The following is a 13,512-nucleotide window of genomic DNA, read 5'->3' as shown; positions in this document are numbered from 1 at the left end:
CAATAATAATATTAATAACATTTTTTATTTGTATACCGCTTTTCCTTCAGATCAAAGCAGTTCACAACATACAAGCTACATGTCACATGCTATAGCACAAAGCAATATAATACATCAACAGCAATCTCATACAATTCAACAAAATTCCTCCAAAACCATGCACAAAGCAGTCAAAGCCATCAGTTGAGGCTTGTTGTCGCTGGCCTGACTCTCTCCCCCTGAAGATGGTGATCGGAAAGAGGGCTCTTTTTCTTTCAGGCCTCCTAATAATGGCTTTCCTTTTAAAAAAATAAGCAGTTTGTTTTAGTGTCTCATCCTTATTTTTGTTGTTCTTGTTTGTTTCTATGTTTGTTTGTTTCATTCTTGGTAATATGAGTTATTCTGGTCTGTCTCCTTCCTTCTTGCCTGAAAATCCATTAATAAGGAAACTGGGGAGGCTTTTAAAACCTCCCAAAGGAGCCACTTTTGGCCTTTTTGGGGAACTAGCCTCCTCTTAGAAGCCAAAGCCCAGTGTTTATGAAGAAGAAGAATAAGGCTTGTATTAAAACTATCCTCCCCATTTCTGATCCCTTTTAAAACCCATGTTCCCCAGAAGGAGCAGAGCTGTGTAATAAGAAAACCCTCTCAGAAAAGAGACACAAAAGACACACAAAGAGACACACTTCCTTCCTTTTGGCCCAAGGAGCCTGGCCTCCTTCTGACTCTGGAGCCTCAGGAGAGAAAGAGAAGCCTCTGTTCAACTGAGGCCTCAGAGAAGGTTCCGGAACATTATTCCCCACAGTCACAAGCAGCACAAAATGGCTGCCAGAACAGAAAACGGCCAGGGATGGTGGGAAGGACTGGGATTCCAGCCAATCAGGGCCAGGGATGGAGGGAGGGACTGGAATTCCAGCCAATCAGGGTCAGGGATGGTGGGAGGGACTGGGATTCCAGCCAATCAGGGCCAGGGATGGAGGGAGGGACTGGAATTCCAGCCAATCAGGGTCAGGGATGGTGGGAGGGACTGGAATTCCAGCCAATCAGGGTCAGGGATGGTGGGAGGGACTGGGATTCCAGCCAATCAGGGCCAGGGATGGTGGGAGGGACTGGGATTCCAGCCAATCAGGGCCAGGGATGGAGGGAGGAACTGGAATTCCAGCCAATCAGGGTCAGGGATGGTGGGAGGGACTGGGATTCCAGCCAATCAGGGCCAGGGATGGTGGAAGGGACTGGGATTCCAACCAATCAGGGCCAGGGATGGTGGGAGGGACTGGGATTCCAGCCAATCAGGGCCAGGGATGGTGGGAGGGACTGGGATTCCAGCCAATCAGGGCCAGGTATGGTGGGAGGGACTGGGCTTCCAGCCAATCAGGGCCAGGGATGGTGGGAAGGACTGGGATTCCAGCCAATCAGGGCCAGGGATGGTGGGCAGGACTGGGATTCCAGCCAATCAGGGCCAGGGATGGTGGGAGGGACTGGGATTCCAGCCAATCAGGGCCAGGGATGGTGGGAGGGACTGGGACTCCAGGCAATGGCAGCCCTCAGAGTGTCCTCAGGAGGACTTCTTCTGTTCCCCTAAAAGAGCATTGAACCCATGGCTTTGAGCACTGTTGTCAGTTTCTTGACTTTCACAGGGAAACTGGCATTTCAGAGTGCTTTCAGTGTGATTTCTGTGTCTGTCTCTATTCTGTGGAGATTCAGGGACTTTTGCACATTTATCATGGGAGAGATGTCATCTATATATTATTTATATCTGGCAGAATATTGTAATCTTTTCCCCCAAGATATTTCCCATGGTCTTAATCCCAAAGGCTTTCTACAGTCCTTAGCCCACTTTATCACGTTCTCCTTTATCATTGCTCCTTCTAAGTGATACTCCAATAGCTTTTTGTATAATCTGGATTACATGACTGTTTTTTCCCCTAACATAATTTCCTAGAGTTGTCATTTTTCTGGAAAACCTCCATGTCCTGTTTCAGATCTCTCCTTAAACTATGATTCTATGATTCTGAGATCACAATGTGACAATCTCAATGCTTCTGGTAAGGATCACAATGGGCCAGTCTCAATCCTTCAGGCAAGGGGCATCTGTCTGAACTCATAATAGTCCCGTCAAAATCTTTCAGGAAAGGTGCCTCAGGCTGAGATCACAATGGGACAGTCTCAATGCTTCAGGTAAGGAACACCTGTCTGAAGTCAATAAACCCATCTTAATCCTTCAGGGAAGGAAGATCAGCCCAAAGTCACAATGAGTTAGTGTCAATCCTTCAGATAAGGAGCATCAGTCTGAGATCACAATGGGCCAGTCTCATTCGTTCAGGTAAGGAGGACCAACCTGAAGTCACAATGGGCCCATCTCAATCTCTAAGGCAACAAGAAACAGCCTGAAGTCACAATGAGCCATTCTCAGTCTTTCAGGAAAGAAGCATCAGCCTGAATTCACAATAGTCCTTTCTCAATCCATCAGGAAAGGAGCAACAGCGTGAAGTTACACTGAACCAGTCTCGATCTCTCTGGCAATGAGCATCAACCTGAGGTCATAATGGACCAGCATCAATCCTCCAGTTAAAGAGCACGAGCCTGCAGTCATAATAGTCCCATCTCAGTCTTTCAGGCAAGGAACCTCAGGGTAAGATCACAATAGTCCTGTCTCAATGCTTCAGGTAAGGAGCAGCAGACTGAGGTCACAATGCGACAATCTCAATCTCTCAGGCAAGGGGCATCAGCCTGAAGTTGCAAAGTGAGATCTGGAGTCAGTCCTGTGCTCAAAAAATCAAACTCATTTGAAACAAAAGAAGCTTTATTGATGAATCCAGGCAGAAACATCCATTAACACCTTTTTTGCAAAGTATGAAATCCAAAGGACCTTGCTCAACCCCTCCCTAAGCCAGCCCCCAATTCCCAAGCTAAAGCAACACAAGCGGAGGTTGCATAGATACCAAGGTTGTCTCTACTTCCCTTCCCTTCTCCCAGACAGCCTCACCTTGAAGAGCGGTGTTCCCAAGCCAGCTTCACTTCTCCTTGATAACCAGTCTCCAGCTGCAATCCCAGCCCCTTTCCAAACGCCCTCCTTCATCTAAAAGCCACTCCACCTGTCCTTCTATAATTTTCCATTACGTGCTTTCTATAACCCATTACTACTATAACTACAACTACAACCGTAAGAAGGACCCCTAATCCAGGAATGAAGTTATGTCAGCCAGTTCTGGATGGGGTCACATTTCCCCTGAAAGACTCTGTCTGCAGTTTGGGAAAACTCCTGGATTCATCACTTCATCTGATGGCTAAAGTGGATGCAAAGGTCAGGAGCACTTGTTATCAGCTTCGGCTGATACGCCAACTGCACTCCTTCCTGGAGCAGGGAGACCTTGAAACAGTAGTACATGCGCTGGTCACCTCTCGGCTCGACTTCTGTAACGCACTCTGTTGTATTTCTTAAATTGTATGTTATTTTATTACTGTAATCTATATTCATTCCTTTGAGAAAAGGTGGAGTTTAAATTATTATTATTATTATTATTATTATTATTATTACTATTATTACATCCCTTCAAAAGGGTCCAAGGCCCTTTCAGTATGCTCCCAGAACAGGTGTGTGTATGTTTCTGGGGCTGTGGGTCTCTCTGTTGGTCCTCCTCTGCAGGTTTGTTGTGAAGGAAAAGGTAAGTATTTGAGGGGGGTGCCCAATCCAGATCCTGTGGGCCTCTAGGCCGTTCCCAGGTTGCCAGGGGATTGCCAGAGCTTTGAGGTCCCTCCTTCTCCCTCCTCTTGCTTTGGCCTAGATTTTGGCTCTTTTCTACCCCCCCCCCCAGAGCCCCCTCCCCCAGGACTCCAGAGAAAACTTCTCTCCCCCCCTCAAAAAACGTTGCTATTAACGATAACGATATTGCATAACGACTGCATACTGTGTGATGCTTTCTCTTTGGCACAAACCTTTTCCCCAAATGAGGCATCAGAAGGGAGAGTCTCTCCTCTGCCCCACTTTCCAGGAAGGAGGCGGCTCCTCAAAGCCCTTTTTACCTTTGGATCCCCCTCCCCTTCATGGCCATGCCTCTCTCCAACGGTCCCCACGGCGTCTATTATCATAATAACCATCCAAATACCTGGGACCCAAGGAATCCTCCTAGTAGGGGGCAGGGAATGAAAGAGGGAGAGGAGACCTGGCAGGCCCCCTGCCTTTCTTTGGGAGGAGAAGAGGGGTTTTCTTCCTTCTTATAACCCCCCAAGGGCCCCCCAGAAAACCATTCCTCTGAATGAACAAGGGCTCTCCCCACTTCCCTCTCTCCCTAAGAACAGACTGTGAGGGCAGCCATGGCTTCAGGGGCTGAGACTGTGCATACATAGATGCCCCCAAAGGCCCCTCCTCAGCATTCGCAGGGATTGCCAGGGCCTAGATGCTGCTGCTTATTCTGCTGGCGACTTTTGCGGGAAAGGAAGGTATGTACCAGAGGTTCAGCAGCCTCCCCTTCCTTCCCTCATTTCTTTCTTTGAGGAGATCGCAATGGAGTCCAAGGTGCAGAGCTGGACTCAGGAGGGAAAGCCAGGAAAGGAAGGCATTAGTTTTGAAATATAGCTGTCTCTATGTATCCTGTATGTTTGTGTGTTTCTGTGCACGTATGTGTGTGTGTGTGCCCCTTCTGTTCTTATGGCTGGGAATGGAGCTGAGGACTGAAGAGAGAAGAAAGGGTCAGTTTTGGGCAAATTCAGAACTTCTGTGCATCAAAGAGTCCAGTGTGTTGAAATAGCAAAGAACTTTATTGAGAACACACAGAAACCCAGTGTTTAAGCCAGAACTGCCCAGTCCAATCCATACAATACACTAAAACCCCAAACGTTCAACATCACCCTCTTCCAAACCTAGCCTTACCCCCAATTCCCACAGTCTATGCCCCACAGGTAACAAGGCCCCCTTTGCCATTCCCAGAAACTAGCCCTTTCTCTTAATACCCCAAATTTTTCTTCAAACAACATCTCACACTTTGCAAAAGATATCATTCCCGTAACTATTCTATCCAGCTGCAACAAATCCCACCCCTCATCTACCTAACCTATACCACAATCCACAATCCACGACAAATATACAACCCAAAGCAATTACCTATAATATTAGCAATTAAAATCTAAACTAAACAAATATGACTTTAAAACACAAACAGATATATGAACAGACAAAGCGAACAAAATAATAAGGGCCTTTTCTTATTACGACAGGATTAAAAATATATTCTTTGTACTCCTTCTTGACAAATATAATGTTAGTTCATTACTGGGATTTCTGTAGCTTCTCTCCTGTGTGGCCTCTCTCATGTTTCACTTGGGCTGACTTGGCAGAAAAACCTTTCCCACAATGCTGGCATTTGTATGGCTTCTCTCCTGTGTGGATTCTCTGATGTTTCACTAGGTCTGACTTTGAAGAAAAACATTTCCCACAATGCTGGCATTTGTATGGCTTCTCTCCTGTGTGGACTCTCTGATGGGTCACTAGGTCTGACTTCCGAGAAAAACATTTCTCACAATGCTGGCAGTTGTATGGCTTCTCTCCTGTGTGGACTCTCTGGTGTTTCACTAGGTTTGACTTCAAAGAAAAACATTTCTCACAATGCTGGCATTTGTATGGCTTCTCACCTGTGTGGACTCTCTGATGTCTCACTAAGTCTGCCTTCAAAGAAAAACATTTCTCACAATGCTGGCATTTCTATGGCTTCTCTCCTGTGTGGACTCTCTGATGTCTCACTAAGTCTGCCTTCAAAGAAAAACATTTCTCACAATGCTGGCATTTGTATGGCTTCTCTCCTGTGTGGATTCTCTGATGTTTCACTAGGTCTGACTTTGAAGAAAAACATTTCCCACAATGCTGGCATTTGTATGGCTTCTCTCCCGTGTGGACTCTCTGATGTGTCACTAGGTCTGACTTCTGAGAAAAACATTTCCCACAATGCTGGCATTTGTATGGCTTCTCTCCAGTGTGGACTCTCTGATGAATGACAAGGATTGATTTGTAAGCAAAAGGTTTCCTACAATGCTGGCATTTGTGTGACTTCTTTCTTCTGTGGACTCTCTCATGAATCAAATGTTTTTCTGTAAAGAAGGACAATGACAGACAAGACTGAAAATCAGAGCTAAGAGAGGAGGGTGTTGCCCCATTTAATAAAGTTGCTGTGAATAACCCAAGCATGACCCTGCTGCTTATGCCCCTAAATCCATTGAACGGTTGCATCTTTACTCATAGGAGCTAGGAAAGAATGGGGACTGCCTTGAGGGAATCAGTAGAAGAAGATAGTCAAAGGACTGTTAAAAAAATTCAATTAAATATGTGCAAAAATACTTTGATTGACAGCTGGCATCATATCCTGTGAGACTGCCAAAGAGTCCTGAGTCAGAGCCCAAGGCATGATGGTAGCTAACTGCTGAGGTCATTTCATGCTTATTTGGCACCAGGAGATGACTCCCAACCAATACAGTATGCAGCTCACATGTGGATTGGATTGGAGTTGTGTGTTCAGGAGACGGTGAAGTTGATGGAAGTCGGAGAGGAGAGCTTGCAAATATTTGTATTGTTTTGCAACTCAAGAGAGAGAACCTCCAAGGATTTCGAGGAAATCAACTGTGTTTGTGCCTTATTTTTAGTGTGAAAAGTGTTCAGTCATTGCCAACGCCTATATCTAGATACTTGCTTCTGTACTCTGCTATGTTATTTTTGAGCTGCATCTGGGTGCATCACCTCAGATTGCAATGTACATTGGCTTGTGAACGCAATCAAAATTCAGAGCCAACAAGGACCTGAGATTCAGTGTGCTAATCCCTTTTGTCTCAGGCATTTGCATCAAACACCCACTGAATTCAATTCGGTTTCAAACCATTCTTCCCCCACACAGGAAATATTCTAAAGTGATATAAACCTTTCTGAACCCTTGGTTTCTGCCCCCAAGCACCAATTTCACTATAAATATCAGCCCAGACTTGCTGTTCTTCAGTGTCAGTCCAGTTACAGACAGACACTCTGTTTGTTTTCTTGGCTAAGCACCTCCATGCACTCACCAACCCCAATTGTCGCGGGAACTACTGACCTCTTCCCACTCCAAATCCTCAGCAATTGGAAGAAAGATCTGGATAGATAACGTATCACCATTAACAAAGCCTTACATCTATTCACCACACCCATCTTTGTTACCTAGTTCTTGCGTGTGTGTATGAACACTTATTTGTATGTGTCTGTGTGTTTTGCTTTCCCCCTAAATAAAACACAAAAACCTACTTCAAATCCCTCTGGATATTTGTTTGATTCAGGACCTGCTATAGCTTGGCTGAGTCCAGAGGTCACTATTGCCCCAGTAAAACTATTTCGTTCTATTCAGCTAATTCCTCTAAAAGCATAGCACTTGCAGGTATCCTCCCTAGACTCGAGCATTTTGGGTAACAAAGGACTTCTTGAATCAACCATGGAGCTAAGGAAGCTTAAGTAGGAAAAGAAACATTAGCGAAAAATGAATTTTTATGTCAACTTTCCTCTCTTCATAGACATTGCTGATAACTGCAATATGGAGCTCCTTAATATGTCTGAAAACAAGGCCTGAGCCATGTTCTGACAGTTCACTCAAACCAGTTCTTAAAATCTGTGAAGTTGGTACCTGCCTCGCAATCCCCAAGGCCCCTCTCCTGGTTCTTCCCAGAGGTCCTTCCTCTCCGCACAGAGCAAGGAGATCCTGGCTTTGCTCCTGCCTTCCCCTCCTGGCTCCCAAGGGCCTGATCTCCTTCCCTTTCTTCATCCGCTCTCCAACCTTCCCTCTTGCCCATCTGCACTGCTTCAGCATCTCACCTTGAGCATCTCTTTCCCGCTTTTCTGTTTTTCACATTCCCTCCATCTCTCTATCACAGACAGAAAGACACCCACATAGTGTGTGTGATGCATAAAAGGGACACCTTGAAGCCCATTTGTTGAGAAAGGCAGGATAATCAATATACAAATAATGTATTAGGAAAGGGAGAACAAGGGGGCTGGGACCTGGATTCCAATTTTGGTGAGGGTCAGATGCCAGAGAGGCGCCTTAAAACAGCTTTAAGGCATCTCCAAGACTGGGATGGATTACTATTAGGGGTGGGGATTACATTGGCTCCCAGGGGATCTCAGAGGCAACCCCACATTGTGTCACCTAAAAATATGGAATAATGTTTTGCCCCTCAATATCCCACAGCATCCCTTTGGGAAAGTGGAGGCCATTTTGCCACTGTTGGGCCCTCTCTGAGCCATTGCAGGGCCAAAGGATGCCTGTTCCCCAGAAAGCCTCTCCAGAGCCTCAAAAGGCTGGAAGAGGGGCCACAAAAGCCAGGAAACATGCTCAGGAATGGGCTGAGGACCATTTAAGGGCAAAAAGCATTAATCTCCATGGCTCCTTCCCACAAAATTCCAGAACTCGCAGTTTAGGATTCGATAATTAGAAACATTACAAAGTGGAGAACAATAAACTAGAAATTCCACTATTCCACAGGAGGTTGTTAAGGCAATTAAATTACGTGTGAAAAGGAACTAGGAATGGTAGCCGAGCACAAGTTGAACATGTGTCAACAGTGTGATGCAGCAGCTAAAAAGGCCAATGTGATCCTAGGCTGTATCAATAGGAGTATAGTGTCAAGATCTGGGGAAGTAATAGTGCCACTCTATTCTGTTTTGGTCAGGGCTCACTTGCAATAATCCTGTGTCCAGTTCTGGGCACCACAATTCAAATAGATGTTGAGAAGCTGGAGCATGTCCAGAAGAAGGAAACCAAAATGGTGAACGGTCTGGAAACCATGCTCTCTGAGGAACGACTTAGGGAGCTGGATATGTTTAGCTTGGAGAAGAGAAGGTTAAGAGTGGATATGATAGCCCTGTTCAAATATTTGAAGAGATGTGATATTCTGGATGGAGCAGGCTTGCTTTCTGCTATTCCAGAGAAAAGGACATGGAACAATGGATGCAAGCCACAGGGACAAGAGATTCCACTTAAACTTTAGGAGGAACTTCCTGAGAGTAAGAGCTCTTCAACAGTGGAATATACTCCCTCAGAGTTTGGTGGAGTCTCTTTCTTTGGAGGTCTTTAAACAGAGGCTGGATAGCCATCTCTCGGGGGTGCTTTGAATGTCTATTCCTGCATGGCAGAAGAGTGAACCGGATGGTCCTTGTGGTCTATTTCAACTCTTTGATTCTATAATTCTAAAGTGGAATCATAGCGCTCTGACAGTGAATTATGAAAGGGCCCTCAGTCTTCACAGGAAGGGCAATGGATTCAGGTTCCTTACCCACAGAGGCCACATTCTCATAACTCTCCATCATCACAGAACTGTACATAAGTTTCTGCTTTTTCGTCAACAGTTTCCATTCCTCTTCAGTGAAATATATCGCCACATCTGCAAAGGTCACCTGCAACAGAAAATAGCCCTTATCCAGACATGGTGCATCACAAATATTGTTTCAACAATTCAGAATTCAGTCCAGGAAATAAACTTTAAATTCTGCAAGAAAGCAAAAAGCTACAGCCTTTGAATGAATGAATGAATGAATGAATGAATGAAGGTTTATTTATATACTGCCGTTCCAATGATCACGGCGGTTAACAATAATAACAAAACAATAACAATACATTATGTAACATAGGAACCCCCCAAGATAAAACCATACAACATCATAAAAGCCATCATTCATTCCTAACTTAAGACCAATAAAAACATCAATAAAACCCCCTAGCTAAAACACGATCAAACATCATTACAGGAGCAGATAATTCAGGACATGGTAGGGAAAGCTTGCCGAAACAAATGGGTCTTCAAATTCTTCTTAATGGACTCAAGGGAGAGGGCTGAGCGGAGCTCGATAGGGAGAGAGTTCCAGGACTGCGGGGCAGCGACTGAAAAAGCCCTCTGCGCTGTTATTACCAATCTCGTCACAGGAACTCGCAGAAGTGTCTCCCTCCTGACCTAAGTGTGCGGGGCGGATTATATGGGGAGAGGCGGTCCTCCAAGTACTCTGGGCCCAAGCCATTTAGGGCTTTATAGGTCGCGACCAACACCTTGTATTGCGCCCGGAAGCGAATAGGCAGCCAATGCAGATCTTTCAAGATAGGTGTTATGTGGCTGACCCTGGAAGAACCAGTGACCAGCCTGGCTGCCATATTCTGAACCAACTGAAGCTTCCGAGTTTGGTACAAGGGTTGCCCCATGTAGAGCGCATTACAGAAATCAAGTCGAGAGGTTACCAGAGCGTGTACCACTGTTTCAAGGCTCCCCCGGTCCAGGTAGAGATCCAGTTTGTCTCAAATTTTTTCAATATAATATACAACATAATAAAGAATATAATTTAGGCCATTTCTGGGATATTATTGATTGATTAGGGTACTGACTATCCCAACATGTATAGTACATTTAATAACCAATAAATTATAGTACATTTAGCCACATCTCACCTGATTTCATTTTTAAAAAGAACTTCTGGGGAGTACTCTGGGCTTGAGGGCCACTGGGCCCACCCTCAATTTAGGTCCAGAGATATTCTTCCATATCCCCCAGCATTTCACAGATTGGGAAAGCAAGACACATGTCGACAAGCAACACCAGAAGGGGATCAATATGGCTAAAATTATTAATGATAAATATCACTCAAGTGAGGAAGGGTACAGCATTTTGCTTTTGGTGGAGACTCCTGGCAATGGCAAGACCCTGCCCACTTTTCTCCTCCCCTCTCCCCTCTTTTGCGTTGATGGGCTGCAGACTCTTCTGAACCTGGAATGTACTTGGCAGCAACTGAGCTGACCTGAGGAGAAGGGGGAAAGTGGGAGGAGGAGAGAGAAATAGGACATTTTCTAAGCCCCTGAAAAAATGAGGTGACAGAGGATTAACCAGGACTCTCTCTGCCACACTGGGACAGGATGTTCTCCGCTTGCTTTCATGAGCCGGTCCAGCAATGACACATATGAAACTAATAGTCAGGATGGCAACTTACCAAAGAGTTTTTGTACCTTGGTAGCCTCTTTCTGTTGGAGCCCAACTCCCTCTGCTTGTCCTTTGTGTTGGCCATTAGGTGGGCAGGGGATCCTGGTGGCCTTGTACTTGGGTCACTTCCAGCAAACGATGTCCCAACACTGTGTCAAGAGGGTCGAGATGAAGTTCCTGAGAAAAGAGACCAGGGTAAGGCTTGGTTTAGCAAGAAACCCTGCAGCACTCAAAGTCAGAGATCAGCATCCTGCTGGTGACATAGGCAGGTAACGAATGACTCCTTTGGGCCGAGGCATCTCCTTTCTCCCTCTGCACCAACCAAAGCCCCCTGGACCTAGAAGACTCACTGCAGCTCCCCTACACAACAGGTACTCCATGCCTTGTGAGGGTAGCTGGGGATCAGGGGATGGGAACTGGAAAAAGTCCTGACTATTTCCTCATATCTAGATGTGAAATGAGTGCATTATCTGCTGAAACCTGCAGAGGTCCACAGTGGCCCTCAGAGGAACATGTCTTCATTTTGCTTCTGACTACAGAAACACAGTTGGATGCTTCCCTAATACCTCACATCCAGTAGCCTGATTCCACCCGGAACAACACTGGAGCATAGAGGGTTCTGCTGGGTCAGGCTGTCTGGCCTGGTGGTTCCTTATTCTCCCAATGGCCAAACCAGCAGAACTCTCTATGCTCCAGTGTTGCTCTGGGTGGAATGGGTCTACAAATGGTCCTTCCCCAGGGAGGCCCCTCGTCAGGAAGGGCAGGAAAGGAGCTCTATCTTCTCAAGTTTTTCCCCTTCCATGGGATCCAGCCCTTCTCCCAGGATCAGGGGGCACCAGAGGATTGAGCTGATGGAAAGGGAGCACCCATTTCCTATGGCAGACTTCTGCATGCAGAGAAGTCACAATTCTGAGAGTTTCTCTGCCCATGTGGAGAATGCCCATTTTCCACACTGTTACCTGTTCATCTTGACCTGGGAATATCCTGTTCCAGCCATATGCAGACCTAAATCCTAGCCTGTATCCTATGCCTAGTCCTGATCAGAGTAGAATCACTGAATCAGTTTGATTTATTTATATGTTGACTCACCAGTCACTTATGGGTTTAATGGGTCTACTCTCGACAGTTAACCAACAGGATTCAGGACTCCTCAGATTTTGAATTCAGGAATACAAATTTTTCATGCTGTGTCGTCATGACTGATGAGAATCTGACTTCTCTTTCACAGAGAGGAGGAGGAGGAGGACCTGCTTTATGTCCCAGGTGGAGAAGCTCTAGCTCTTGGGCTGAATGAGACATGAATTACCTTACAGATCTGATCCATGCCCTCCCATCATCATGGCCCCCTCCCCATTTAGACACTGGTCAAAATAATTATTTCATTTTTTCAAATGAGACTATTTCTCTAAGCTTAACTGCTGTGTTTGTCTATGTCAGTCATGGAAGGAGCATGAGGTGTGCATCTCCTCCCTCTGCTTGCTAAAGCCACATAGAAATTTAGGCATGTACATTTGTCTGCATTGTTTCTGAATGGATCTATTGTAAAATCCACAATTTCTTCACTTTTCCTTGTATATTTTTGAAAAAGATGCACACTGCTGAATGTGTTGCATTTGATATAACAAAAATGTATAAATATATAGGCTTATGACTGAACATTGCACCCTAGATTATGCTCATTTGAGGGAAGTGAAGATGTATGTAAACCCAGTGAAACTAACATCTCACAAAGCTCTAGTAAACAACATGTACACACACAGTCCCCATAAAAAGGGCTCACTGGCGAACTGTGTGTCTGAGGTCTGGAAATCTCACTTCCACCTTCTGGGAAGAAAATGGTGCTAGAGATGGAATTGGGGGCTTTATGCCTACAAAGCATGGACTCACTCTCTCAGCTGCAACCTTTCCACATAATCCTGGACTGAAACATTTAAACAAAGATCCTCTTCCAGCTCCAGGAATAAAGGCCTACCTTCAGTATAAAGAACCTGATTCCTGCAGCCCCAGAAAGGTCTCTTCTGCAGTCCTTTATGGCTGGAGCTTCCCTGGGTCAGAGGCCGTCTCCTCAGCAGTAGAGAAGGGTTGCTCTGAATGCGGAGGAGGTCCACAGGGCTGAGGGAGGGAAGGCAATGGGAAAAGGGGTCAGTGCCAATGGCCATGGAGGACAGAAGGTGACAATGCCTAGGAAACTCCTCTGAGTCCCAGCCCTAGAAATGAGAGGCAGGAGTGAGTCCAGGGGGCTGAGGGGGTCGCCTTTCCCAAAGGGGGAGGCAAGGACCGGTGGGACCCTCCCCAGCTAGGGCCCAAAGGGAGGGCTTCTTTCCCCACCTCTCTCTCCCTGCTTCCAAAGCCCACTGGCCCTGAGTCTCCTGCCTCCCCTTCCTCAGACCCCCCCACAGATCCCTTCCTTCCTTCCTTCCTTCCTTCCTTCCTTCCTTCCTTCCTTCGCCCCAAAATGGAGGGCCCGAGGCACAAAGGGACACATTGCCTTCCTTTTGGCCCAAGGAGCCTGGCCTCCTTCTGACTCTGGAGCCTCAGGAGAGAAAGAGAAGCCTCTGTTCAACTGAGGCC

General features: G+C 46.1%; 1 pseudogene across 1 annotated transcript; it reads right to left on the bottom strand.

Moving 5' to 3' along the window:
• Positions 1 to 4,781: 4,781 nt before the first annotated feature.
• On the bottom strand, positions 4,782 to 13,273 carry LOC149278081 (uncharacterized; annotated as a pseudogene). Its single transcript, XR_016278793.1, has 4 exons — positions 12,914 to 13,273; positions 10,952 to 11,118; positions 9,256 to 9,376; positions 4,782 to 6,057 (listed from the first exon to the last, which is right to left on the bottom strand). The product of XR_016278793.1 is annotated as an uncharacterized LOC149278081 (transcript).
• Between the last annotated feature and the right edge of the window lie 239 nt (positions 13,274 to 13,512).

Source organism: Sceloporus occidentalis, unplaced genomic scaffold (assembly GCF_023333645.1).
Source record: "Sceloporus occidentalis isolate IW3139 unplaced genomic scaffold, rSceOcc1.0.p SCAF_202, whole genome shotgun sequence".
NCBI lineage: Eukaryota > Metazoa > Chordata > Lepidosauria > Squamata > Phrynosomatidae > Sceloporus > Sceloporus occidentalis.
This window is presented reverse-complemented; position numbering and strand designations above follow the sequence as displayed.